We start from the raw sequence: 13623 nt of genomic DNA on the forward strand, positions 1-13623 counted from the left end.
TAGAACTACTTTCTCTTCTAAAATCTTTCATGGGAGGAAAAAAAGGTTTGAAATGATAAACTGTCCCAGACATTAATTCAGCACAGCTGGGGCCATGTAACACTGCATGGATGAGGAAAGAGAAAAGAAAAGAGATCAGCACCCTCTTCTTTCTATTCCAGACTGGCAGGAGGCCAAACTGGCTCTAAGAGTAAATTAGAGCAACAGAAAAAAAAAATCTCTGTTCCATCTGAGGATCCTAAGGGACCCATACTGTTAGCTCAACCCTTCGTGTCAGCCCACTAAATAGATCAGAGGAGTGTAGATTACATACATTAAAGTTTCTGATTTATTTTACCTTAAGTAATAACAAGTACGTGTTCAACATACTAAATATTTTCCATATAGTAGATAGGAATGTTGGCCTAACTTACGTAGGTTTTTGGAAGAATCACCAAATCTGTTCTTATGATTTTACAGAAAGAAGCAAAAACGTATTTGGTGTGAAGCCTACCTAATACATAGTGTTCCTGAGCAGCAGATGTGCACTGGATATATAATGAATGGCATGGGCAAGGAACTGTGAGTAGTGCATCCCTCTTTACAACCTCTGCAACAGAGTAACAGCATCAAAATTCCTATCAGAGGTTATTAGATTAGATTGAATTTCTGTTAAAGCCTGAGGAATCTAAATCTTCACATCTCAAAATGGTGGATTAAAAATGATCACTAGAAATTTCAGGTATTACAGGTCACATGAATCCATCTATAGAGAGAAATAGGATAGAAAAAGGATCAGATCATGCTTGCTTTGCAAAGTCAAAAACGTTTTGGCAGTTTTATCTTGCAGAAACTTTGAAACAAAGTCTTCCACTTTACTTTTTATTTCTGATAATATCGTTTTACTCAAGAGGTCTACTTGCACAAACGGTCATGATATTTCTGTCTAGTCCAAATATATCAATAAAGAAATAAGTGAAGAAAAAACCAAACAGTAATGGTCTCAATTCCTGAAAATATCTTAGTCAATCAGAATTTCCTTCTAAAATTGAAACTCTCACTATTAATAAGTGGCAAAATTAGAAAACATTTTTTGATGCTGCGAAGAAGCAGTTGCTCACATGAGTGACTCCAACAGAACATTTACCTGAAGAATATCAAATATTGTAAAGATGCTTACAAAATAGAAGTAAAAGCTTGCTGCTACAGAAGTGCTAAAAAGTGATAAAAGTGTGCTAGAAATCTTTACTTCCCCTCCATGAATAGTCCAGCAGGACACCTCATAATAGGAAAGCTGGGATTTAACATATTTGTAAGTGTGACAGAACAAGGGCCTACCATGTCACATTTCCATGTATAGAATATGTACCTGCTGCAATGTGAGAATGGTATAGTGCCCCTCTGTCCCAGTAGTGTGGGGATATCTATTCAAGTTCAGTTTTCCCTATTGTACCTAAAGTTTGCATATTAATTTGTCTTAAAAACTTAAATTAGCAGATACTTTTTATTCAGTCCATAACAGGAGTAAATAATTAATCTGCATTTCAGACGCTCTTTTTTTTTTTGTGTAAGAATTATTTAACTAAAGTATTGTAACAGAAGAAGCAATTATTTATTTTGTAATTATTCACTTTTTCAAGAGAACTTACTTTTATTAAGAAAATGGGAAACATGGGATAAGGGGACAACATAAAAACAGTTACCAACACAATACAATGAAGCACTAGAAAAATAACAATGGGTTTAATCTTGTAAAATACAAAATATTTTGCCGTATGATCCCATTATCTCCCCAGTAGGCCAACCCTGCTGGCCCTTGACTTTGATTGTTTCAGGTTAGGGTTTCCATTTTAATGAGGGCAAGAAACCTCAGCTCTGGCTCCCTTCATTTGGAGCTGCAGGGCTGTGGCACTGCTGCTGATCACCATTGCAGCGTCACACGTTATGAAACTGAAAAAACAAGGCTCTTAAAAACCAGTGACTTCTTTATACATGGTCACTCTGGGGTCTTCTCTTACACAAAGGCCAAAATTATTGCAATGGCCAGAGTAGTGATTCACTCTTGTATCTTTTACTCTACCATCACTTTAGAGTTGGGATTTATTTTTCATTTTACCTGGAAAAATCCCAAATCTTTATCATGGGTCTGTGCAGCTCCTCTTAGCCAAGCACAGCCTGGAATAAGCGCCTTCCTCGATAACCTTCATTTGAAGTTCTCGGCAAGGATTACGTCAATATTTAACCCCGTCTCCCCGGGGGTGGCTGCGACACAGCTGTACGAAAGCACCGGCTCAGAAAGTGAGGGCAGACTCAGCCCTCCAGACTTGTCCTGCTCCCTGCAGACAGGGAGCGGCGGCCGTGCCCGCTTAGAAAAGAGGAAAAGTAATTTCCTTGTATCCGTACGATGTTGCAATTTAATTTTTTCCTTGCCATCACAATACCTTCGGTTGCCCACCGAGCTTTCCTTGCCTCCCTCCGTCTCCCTGCCCGCTCAGCAGAGCATGCGGCCAGGCCTGGCCAGGCTGGGACCAGCTGTCCGAGAGCCCGGCCGGGACACGGTGGCTTTCTCGAAAGGCTGGAGGTTGCAACACTGCGGTAGGTCCATGGCCAGGCAGCGCAGGATGAGCGTGTGCTGCTCCTCAGCAGCGCAAACCCCACCGCACGGCTGGGACGGCTGCCAGGGCAGACCCGCAGCGCTGCGCTCACCCGAGCCTGCGGCTGCGGGCATGCCGCTGTCCCGCTGCCCCTCACCGCGCAGCCCTCCGGGCCGGGCTGGGGACAGCCCTCCGGGCCGTGCTGGGGACAGCCCTCGGGCCGTGCTGGGGACAGCCCTCGGGCCATGCTGGGGACAGCCCTCCTGGCCGTGCTGGGGACAGCCCTCCTGGCCATGCTGGGGACAGCCCTCCGGGCCGGGCTGGGGACAGCCCTCCTGGCCGTGCTGGGGACAGCCCTCGGGCCATGCTGGGGACAGCCCTCCTGGCCATGCTGGGGACAGCCCTCCGGGCCGTGCTGGGGACAGCCCTCGGGCCATGCTGGGGACAGCCCTCCTGGCCATGCTGGGGACAGCCCTCCTGGCCATGCTGAGCCACCGCCGTGGCGTGGGGGACAAGGACAGGACCTGACACAGCAGTGACAGCTCCATCGCTCTCCCCGGAGCGCGCAAGGAGCGAGTCCCAGCGTCCTTGCTGGACGACCGCGCCTTGGAAGCTCTGCAAGTCTTGACTAGGGACCATTTTCTGATGAGTTTACCTCATTTGTAAGCCCACAGCGCTTTAAAAGCAAGCAAGCAAACAAAAAACCCACAGGAGCTAAAAATTCTGGCCCATCTTGCTACGAATCTGGAGGGTGTTTTTTGTTTGTTTACATTGCAGAGTAATAAAAGCGTAATATAGATTTTGCATTTAGAGAAAAATAAGGGGAATGGGAGCTTAGAAAGGGAGACACGTGTCTGCCTGTCTGTCTGAGCGCAGATGGCCTTGCACTGCAGTCTCGAGGCTCTGAATATGAAAATGAATCACATCAGGCCGCAACATTTCCCAGTGTTTTGAGAGTTCTGCTTTCAACACAGATATGAATGTATGTAGCAATGATCTTTGTTGTCCTGACTTGGGTGATGTCATATTTTTCCATCAGGATACTGGGTGACAGCACATTTGTAGGCTTTGGGCTGAATGTATAACGAGCATGAAATTCCCTTTAATGTCAAAATAAGACCAAAAGAGAAAAAAGAGTGGAAAGGTCATATGGAAAAAACATCCAATAATAAATATGACTTTTGGGGCCGCCTGAGTCTGGCTGTCACCGTGATGAGCCCACCGAGGCAGACACCCCGGCAACATCCCGATAATCTTATTATTTGCATGACATTAGCCATGAGGCCGGGGGGGGAGGGGTGGGGAAGGGGAAGAGGGAAGAAGGCCGCCAAAAGCATCCTGGCGGGCCCGGGCGGGCGGCCGGGCCCCGCCCGGCCGTGCCGGGGGTGCGGCCGCAGCCGGGCGCGGCCCCGCCGCGCTGGGTCGGGGGCTGGGCGCGGCGCGGATTGGCGTGCGCAGCTACTCGCGGCGGTGCGGTAGCGGCGCGCGGGGCCCTGCGGAGCGCGGTAATGATGTCAACTTGTTATTTACTTTCAGCGCCGGTGACGGCGCAGCGCGAAAGGAGAATCAATCAGCCGCCGGGTGACCCGCCAGGCGCAAAAAAAAAAACGGGAGCCGGGCGGGGGAGGGGAAGCACATGGAGCCGCGTTGCATCATCCGCCCGGGGGTGGGGGGGACACGGGCGGGACACGGGGACACGCGTGGGACGGGCGCGCTGGAGGCTAAAGAGTCGCAGCGCTGCCGCCCGCGGGCGTCGCGCCCCAGCGAGATGCGATAAAGCCCGTTTGTGCTGATTCACGGCCCGCCCGGCCCCCGCGCCCCGGAGCGCTGACTGGGCACCGCCGCCCGCCCCGCGCCGGGGCAGCGGTGGCGGCGCGGGACGCGCTCCCGCAGCGCCGCCCGGCCGGTGCGTCCGCGCCGCTGCGCGGGACGAGCGGGCGCGTCCCGGGCGCCGCAGCGCGCCCCGCGGGGCCCTGCGCGGGCAGCGCCGGCTGCGGCCGCTCGAGCGGGGCCGGCCGCGGGGCCGAGCGTGCGGGGCACGCAGGGCGGCCGCGGGCACCGCGCGGCGGGCCGGCACCGGGGAGCGCGGCGCTGCCCGGCGGGCGGGGGAGGGGAGGACAGGGCTGCCCTCCGTGTGGGTGCCCGGTTTGTCACCGGGTTTCAGTTGCGGAGGGGGTGTCAAAGCACAACACAACCACAGGCGGGGCGAGGGCTGGCGGCACCTCGGGGCATCCCCGGGGGCGTTGGCGGCGGCGCCTCCTCGAGCCGCGCGTCCCGGCGTGCGGGACCGACGCAGGTGGGGGAGGGCGCGGCCGGTTCGCCCCCAGCCGCCCCGGCCCTCCCGGTGCGCCCCATCCCCCGCCGTCCCCTCCCTCGCTCCCGCCCGGTGGCGGCGGCCCCGGGCACGGCTGTGGCTCCCCCTCGGCGCTGCTCCCGCCGCCGCGCGTCCGCACCGGCCCCGCCAGCCCCCCCTCACCGCCATTCCGCCCCAAAACTTTCCGTTTCCCCCATCCCACTCTCCGGGACTTCCTTGTGCCGCCCGTGCGCGCGGAGGGGGGGGAGGAGGCGTGTGCGGCGGCGGCGAGGGGGGATTCGCAGCCTCCTGGCAGGCTGGCCGGGACCCCGGGGGAAGAGGAGTTGCACCATGCGCGGCAAGTGAGGGAAAGTCTCCGCCAGCAGCAGCGCCGCCGCCCCCCGCAGAAGTTGGGGCTCTCCCCGCCCGCGGGAGCGGGAGCTGTGCCTTTAACGCCCGCTGCGCCGCGAGGTGAGTTCTCGAGGCGGATTATTCATCTCGGGGACCCTGTTGTGGTTTCTTTCTCCCCCGTCTTTTTTTTTTTTTAATTTTTTTTTTATTATTTTTTTAATTTCCCCCTTTTCTTAACGCTTGTCCTTCCCGGCGCAGCCCCCGAGCCCAGCCCAGCCCGGGGCCCGCTGCTCCCCGGCGTCCCCTCTGCAGCCTGACCCACCCGGGGGGGAGGGGGTCGCTCAACCGCCGCTTGTTATGACGAAGTTTTTTGAACCCAGAGGTTTTGGGGTCTGTTTGGGGATCTTGGGGGTGTTTTCTTTGGGCCGAGGTGATGTGTGTGCGTGTGGGGCTGCCGTACCCGTGGCGGGTGTTCTGCAGCTGCCCCCGGGCAGAGCGACCCCGGGGCGTGGGGGAGGGGAGCGGGGCAGTTTCTCCCTAGTTTTGAGCCAGTATTTTAATGTATGGGGGGTTTATTAAAAACAAAAAATGCTCGGGGAGGGGGAGAGAGAAATGCGAGGTATTCACGCTCCAGTGTGGAGTTTGCAGAGCCTGGGTGGGGGAGGGGATCCCATTCATCGCCAGGGCTTGAATCAGCAGCGGGCGGAGGGGCCGGTCGCTCCCCTGCATCGAAGTTTACTTCCAAGTAGGTAAACAAGTTCTCTCCTCGCCCCCCACCCCGGGCCCAGCCCCCCGGAGCGGCGCTGCCCCGGCCCCGCTGCCAGCGCCGCGGCCGGCGGGGCTGGGTGCGGGGCAGCCCCGGGGCCGGAGCTGCGGGGCCGCCGACCTGTTGCACGTCCCGGGCCGGCGAGCCCTGCCCCGGGGCGGCGGGCGGCCCTGCCCCCGGCGCTGTCACCGGGCCGGGCAGGGTCCCCATTTTGCGGTGCGCGTTCAGTCTGGGCGGTGGGGCTGAGAGATGGGTTCGGTGCGTGGCCGAACGTCGGTGCGGTGCGATGCAAAGGGAATGACCCTTGACCTATTTAATGGTATGTTGCCGGGTTCTCGGGCGGGCATCCTGCACAGCGCAACAAGGGGCAAAAACACCGAGCCACACCCTGAAAGTTCGCCTCGCAGATTAATTCCTCAAAGTCGGCGTTTAGACACATAAAGGCTGCCCTTTATGTGTTGCCTTAACATGCCTCTTCGCTGTTCTCCACGAGGATTCGTACGGCGTTTCTCCCTTCCTGACGCACGAGCCTTGGAGTGTGGATGTGGATGTGTGCGGTGGGGGAGGGGCTCACCCGCCGCCTCCTCCAAAAAAAGAAAATATTGCCACATAATGTTGCAGAAACCTAAAATATTCCATTGAAAAGACTGATTATTTGAAATAAAAGGGAGTGTAAAATGAAAATTTCGGGGCTAGTGTTTTAGGCTAATGTTGTGCCAGAGGGAGACTTGATTGTAGGTAATAAATACAAGGTCTTTACTCTTGACAAATAAAATGTCGTATCTTCCTTCCTTACCCATTTATTAGTGGTCTTTTAACCAAGACTACTCGTGTGGATGTATAAGGTTTAACATCATTTACCTTGTGTACCATGTGACTGCACATACTGGATTTAGGCCTTTCCCTGTCCTGCAGTCAGTGTTCTGTCATGTACAGAGACATTGGGCAGGTTTTGAATTAAATATATCCATTCTGTGATAGCAGATGTTGTTGGCAAAGAGAGCCAGATTTGTACTAGTGTGTGTTTTGGCGTTGTTGGTTTTTTTTTTGTTTTTTTTTTTTTTTTGGCTTTTTTTTTAAACAATTACAGATAATAATTGCAACATCTCAACGACAGCAATAGTAAAACATGGAAGCTTTCCCACAGAAGATTTGTAGAGGAGGTGGGAGGAAAAAGGAAAGCAAGAGGGGGAGGATGCTATCACATTAAAAATGCGTTAAAGCTCTCTTGTGCTATATGTAATAATGATAAAAACAGGAGATTTGAGCGGAGCTGCTGTAGTTGTCTCAGTGTTTAACACCTTCAGTGAGCTATGCAATAATCAGCGGCAGGGCAGCCCTGGATGTACAGACTGGGGAATGAGAGGGTGGAAAGGGAAAGGGACCTGGGGGCTTTTGTCATGGCAAGTTGAATGTGACTCAGCAGTGCCCTGGCAGCCAGGGGGGCCAGCCCTGTCCTGGGGGCATCAGGGACAGCAGGGCCAGCTGGGCAGGGGAGCACTGGGATGGCCTCACCTGAGTGCTGGGGCAGTTTTGGGTATACAGTATACAAAACACATTCAGCTGTTACAGAGTCTCCAAAGGAGGGCCATGAAGGTGTGAATGGCCTTGAGAGGAAGCAGTATGGGGAGTGGTGGAAGTCCCTCGGCTTATTCATTTTTAAATAGACTGAGTGGAAACTTTATTGCAGTCTACACCTTCCTCATGAGGGGAATCAGAAGGGCAGGCACTCTTCTCTGTGGTGACCAGTGACAGGACCCGAGAAAATGGCCTGCAGCTCTGTGTGGGCAAGTTTAGGTTTGATGTTAAGAAAAGGCTCTCCACTCATAGGGTGGTTGGGTACTGGAACAGGTTCCCTAGGGAAGAGATCACAGCACCAAGCCTGATGGGGTTCAGGAAGCATTTGGACAATGCTCTTGGGCACATGGTGCAATTCTTGGGATGTCCAGTGCATGGACTTGATGATCCCTGTGGGCCCCTTCCAACTCAGTATATTCTGTGATTTTAAGGTTGTTTTTTTTTCTCCCTGTAAGATGAAAAAGCATGTCTTAGAAGCAAAGAGGATTAAAAATTGCACGTATATGTAAGCACTGGCTTACATATAGGTAAAATTGCCCTCCTCCATAGTGTTCTCACAGATAGGGTGAGCCTTGCTGACAAGTTAGGGCTGGGAATCCAACTGTCCAGGTTTCTTAGGACATAAAAAAGCCCTTGGGAAATAAGTTGGCATCTGAATATATCTTCCCCCACCCGAGTAAGATGACTCCACTGTTCTCTGCTATGTCACTGCTGTGAGTTATGCTGTTATGCTACTGGTTTTTTTTTTTTTTTTTTTTGATTATTGCAGATAGTCTCCACAATAAGTATCTAAAGAGCAAAAATAAGTTAAATCATTGCTAGTGAAGGGGTACCTGGAATTGTCCGATTTCTGCTCCACCAGTTTGCCCAGTTTTCACCAAATTATAGAATATGCTGAGTTAGAAGGGGCCCCACCAGGACTGAGTCCAACTCCTGACCCTGTGCAGGACAGCCTCAAGAATCCCACCATGTTTTGAACTCTTACCAGGCTTGGTGCTGTGATCTCTCCCCTGGGGAAGCTGTTCCAGTACCCAGCCACTCTTAGAGTGAAAAACCTTTGGCTGGTATCTAAGCTAAGCCTCCCCTGATTCAGCTTCGTGCTGTTTTGGTCCTGTCACTGACTGTTGGATGGGCTTTTCTCATTTTCGTGATGATGGGGACCAGACGTAGACGTGCTGTCCGCTTGGTATGTCCAGTGTGCCATGGCTCCTGGAAGAGCTTCCTGAATGGAGAGTTGTCCTCTGGCAGCAGCAGCTGTTGAAGGCCTGCCATCCCTTTGCCTGGAAGGAGCAGAGAAGAATGTCTCTCAGTGTGGATGGGATCTTATTTCTCAGTAGCTGAGAGAAGTCACAGTGTGATACGCTTGGGATTGAGCGATGTGCTCGGTTTGGTTCTCTGTGGAGATGAGGATGGAAAAGCCATCCCAGGGTTTAGGTTGCTGGGTGATTGCTGCAGGTAGTGGGGTCGCTGCACACTTCAGTGCCGCTACCTCTTGCTTTTTGCTGCTGCTAGGAGTCCACAGCAAGAATTCATCTTGTATCAAACTGATGCTGTTTGTATTTTAGTAGTGCCAAGGGGCCCCCATTCAAATCAGGGTCATTTGGGGAATATTACAGACGGTGGTTCTCACCCTAAACAGGTTGTAATGTGAGTGAGGGAAACAAAAAGCCAGGAGGGTAAATGCTGGAAAAAACTGACTCAGGGGAACGGCAGCTGATTGTAGTGCTTTATCTGCTCGACCACGGTGTGATCTCAGCTGGTAGGAGAGAGGAGAGTTGTTAACACCTGGCAGCACTGCTGCTGGTAAATCTGTCTGCTCTGCCCAAAGAGGGGTGGGCGCATAACGTGATCCATATCCTGGATTCCCTTTACTACTGATCTTTTAATTCCTAATATTTTAGATTATGTACACCAGCTTGCTTATGAAGTGATCCAGGCTTTGTGACTCTTGGGACAGCTTCTTTTTTTTTTTTTTTTATAATCTTCATTATGAGGCAAGATGGAAGTAATTTTGTAAACTCCTTTTTCAGCTGCTAAATTAAAACTACACTCCCTCTTCCCCTCCCTCATCTTGCCTATTTTTAGTTAGGAGGAAATAGCTGACCTCTTTACAGCAAGAACCCAGACCCCCTGGGTGCCATTTATAGGTTTCTACCAAATGGCCTACTTGGACAAGTTGGTTGAAATTAAACAAAAACATTGGAACTACCGCTGTACATAGGAATAGCAGCTTTCCTGTCAGTACAAAATCTGTCATTTTAATGATACTGAAACAAGCTTACAAAGGTGAAAAATACAGTTTAGGTTATTTTTCTTCAGTATACAAGGGAATATTTTATAGGCCTTTTTTTGTGCTCTCTGATCATTAATATAATGGAATTTCGTTTAAGGATGACTGATAGTGTTTTGTTTTACAGTCACAGGAAGTCTCCCAAAGTTAGAGCTGTGTAAAAGCTAGAAGCAGTCAAAAAAGGTTGTTCATTAAGAAAACATCATAATTTCTTACCAGTTGTCTTCGTGTGTAGAGATTTTGTCCTAGACAGAGATCTATAAATTATAGTTATTAATGTTTAGTAATTCTGTAGAAATATAAATTTGCTTCTGCTAACTTAACCAAAAGCAAGTTTAACTCCACAGTGGATATATGACAGTTTTTGAAGGTAAAGGTGCCACAGGCCTTTTACGCTGCTTTTCTTGAGCCACTTTTCCTATGTGTATTTGTATTTATTTTAAGTGATACTAAAAATACTGGCCTGTAGCAATAGTTATTGCACCTCTTAATTTGTTGTTTGAGAAGATAAGAATATATTGCCTCTGTTACCTTCTGCTGGGGTCCCAGCCACCAGTATCTGTCTATACTTTGGGGCAGCTTGGGGTTGGGTGCATCTCAGGATGTGGCTTCCATCTTTATAATCCTGTCCACTTTATGCAATTAAAGGGGCATCATGATGCTTAACCTAATTTCTTGACTGTCTCTGTTGTTAGTGTGAATAATTAATATGTCCTGTTCAAACTGGAGTGCTTGTAAAACATCATAATTTTGTGTGAAGTTACAGTGGAAATTTCTGCCAAGAACCCTGTGCTATTCATGCAGTACAAAAAGAACCCTGTGCTATTCATGCAGTACAAAATCATGATGATAGTACTGTAGTATGAAGAAACAATTATTTTAATATTTTAGCTAAGTGCATTGCATAACTACATTTTGCCTTGGGTGTTGAACTTTAGTCATTTGCTAGGCGAAGTTACACAGCACACTCAGCGTGTGGACGAGCAGTGCCTTGATGCTTAGATGACACGACTTATGGCCTGTTCCTGAGCAGATGAATAGTACTAATAATGTCTAATAATTCTCTATATATACGTATCAAAATACTCTCATATAATTAAGTAGGGGGTTTGATTGACCCTTTGCTATTGGAAGGTGAAACAAAAAGCTTTTTACAGACCAGTGTTCTCCATTAGTATGTAACAGTTGCTCTATACATCACTCCAGTGCCATTCAAAGTGTGATTGCATTTACTGACCTGAGTTTCATTTAAGCTGCTAATTCTTAGTTACAGTTTAACCTCTTACCACTGTGTAGAGACATTAGAAGGTCTTCCGTTACATAAAATCATAACTCTATTAAATGAAAAAATGTAGTAACATGATTTTATGGGATTTTTTTCCTATGGAAACACAACTTTCCCATACTTCCAATAAATTACTGATAGAGCAAAAAAGTAACATTTTTTCCTTAGACATTTAAATTATTTGGAAAATATGCTTTGACATTGTCCTCAAGAAAAAAAGAGGATTTTACTTTGCTGGATAGATTCCTTTTGTCATTCTGCAGCATAATGCATTTGTTGTACTTTTTGAAGGCAGCAAACTGCACTGGATGTACAGTGACAAACTTTGGCTTCTGCTATATTTTGCTGTGTAGAACCATCAGCTCTTCATTAATCCTTTGCCGTTGAATGGAGACCCTGCAGACTATTCTCTAGTTCAAGAGTGAAGCCAACTATTTATGATTTATATTTTTAAATCAAAGTCATGTTACAGAGGCTCCACTGAAAGGGAGCAGTTGCATTGATGTGATTAACATGTATACAGTGTTGTTTTGCTTCATTTTTAGGAGTGTCCACTGCTGAGTTTATGCTGATTTGAACACAACCCCATAGCCTACAGCAAAATAATTGGAAAGATGTTCTTCCAAAAGAATTGACCTTCACAGTATGCAGTTAATAAATACAGGAGATTTTTATAAAGTGAAGTAAAAATATGGATTTTTTTCTTTTGTAAACTCATGTGTATTGGTAGCAGAATGAGGAATTGTTATAACAACATGATAGTTTCAGTGTCATTTAGCAGCTACAAGCTGCTTGTTCTCTGTATCAATGGTTTTAGTCTGGTTGCTACTGACAGAGGATATGTATGTGTCCAGAGACCCATTAGTATTAAGACTTGTGTTAGCACACAGTCTCAGCTGGGATTGTTGAACAGGAATCAGTTTCGCAAATATTAATTGTTTAAAATGAACTACACTAATTGTTGTGTGTGAGTGCATGCACGTGCACGTATATACACGTACATGGATAACCTTGAGGTAGTCCAAAAAGAAGTTTTGGAGAAAGAAAGGCGTAACTCTGACACTGGAGAGCGGTGCCAGCATGCAGTGGCTTGACTCTCACACCCTGAACTAGGATGTGCTCAGGTCAGCAGCACCTGAGGTGTTGCAGAGCCAGTGAAATGACTGTAGGCTGGGCCAGGCTGGATGTCAGGTTTTGGGAGAAGGCAGAAGTGCAGTACCCTTTAATTATGTGCTTGTTGAGATGTGGCAAGGTCAGGAGTGCAAACTGTGCTGTACCTCTGACTGAGCCTGGTGAGACCAGGAGGTGACAGCTGGGGCTGGGACATGCATTCAAATATCAGAATTATGTTATCTCATTATTTTCTCCTTTTAAAAATTGTTATTATTATAATTTTTTTTGGTTTTGTTTTTTGATTGCTCTTAGAAGTAAAATGTAAACCAATCTTGACAGAGAGATTGAGGTAAAATTGCCCTCCTCCATAGTGTTCTCACAAATAGGGTGAGCCTTGCTGACAAGTTAGGGCTGGGAATCCAAGCACAGACAGTGCCGGTTCCTATTGGGGGGATTAGTTTCCAAGGATATTTATCTGTTGTTTTTTACAGTCACAAAACAAACTTTAACCCTTTTAATGCCTATTTTATGTGCATGCATGAGTTAGGCCTCTAAGAATTTGGATATGGAATTGGTTGAAACATGTGAAATATTTTCTAAATATTTCAGAAGATACTGGTAATGCTGCTGAATATGTGGACTAAAATATCTCTCCTTGTATCTTAACTTTCTTGTTTGGTTTTGATTTTACTTTTTGGGTGATTTGTTTTTTTAAATGCAAGAGCTTCTGTAGTCATATATTTTGCTTTTTCAGTTGGTGACTTTTAAACTAAAATACTGTAATCTGGGAGGCACAGATAAAAGGCATGCCTGAGGATTATTCTAATGAGGAAAACATCTTCCTTCCTATGCCAGTTCTCAAAAAATGAAAGTAAGGAGCAGAAGCAAGTGCATTTTTAGTAACGTTACATGATGTTCACAAGACAGATTTTATATCATTCTGTGAAAACTGTTCAAGGTTCCTTTATTTTCATTTTGACTACTACTGGGTTTGTTTGGGTTGCTGGTGTTGTAACTCAATAACAATGCTAATTTGTATTTGGAGGAATCCTGTTTTGTACTGAAAAACCCAAACACTCTCAGCTCTGATACTTTTGCTAGTATCAGTAAATGTCTTACATAATCAGTTAATTTAAATGAGCAAATTAGTTTAAAATTAGTGCATGACAGTGTATCATAAAAATTCATCAAGCTTCATTCTCACAGGATCTGATGTGCTTGGGAAGAAAAAAACCACTGAAGCTAGAAGGATGGTCCAAAATGCAGTATTAGAGTGGAAGGAAAAAAACTATTTATTACATACAGCTCAAATTTACTAAAGCATTAACATAATGGTTTCCCTCATTGCTGATGAATGAAAATTACTTTTCTGGG

At 47.7% G+C, this 13623-nt stretch overlaps 1 protein-coding gene across 3 annotated transcripts in view; it reads left to right on the forward strand.

Moving 5' to 3' along the window:
• The first annotated feature begins 5056 nt into the window (after positions 1-5056).
• TBL1X (transducin beta like 1 X-linked) overlaps positions 5057-13623 on the forward strand; it is a 191233-nt gene continuing 182666 nt past the window's right edge. For 2 of the 3 annotated variants that reach the window (XM_021527743.2, XM_021527745.3), the window contains exon 1: positions 5057-5337. The gene's annotated coding sequence lies outside the window, so the exon portion shown is untranslated. Of the gene's footprint in view, positions 5338-5910; positions 5963-13623 lie in introns of those variants that run through there. The other variant, XM_021527744.3, reaches the window with a different exon arrangement.

Source organism: Lonchura striata, chromosome 2 (assembly GCF_046129695.1).
Source record: "Lonchura striata isolate bLonStr1 chromosome 2, bLonStr1.mat, whole genome shotgun sequence".
Classification (NCBI taxonomy): Eukaryota; Metazoa; Chordata; class Aves; order Passeriformes; family Estrildidae; genus Lonchura; species Lonchura striata.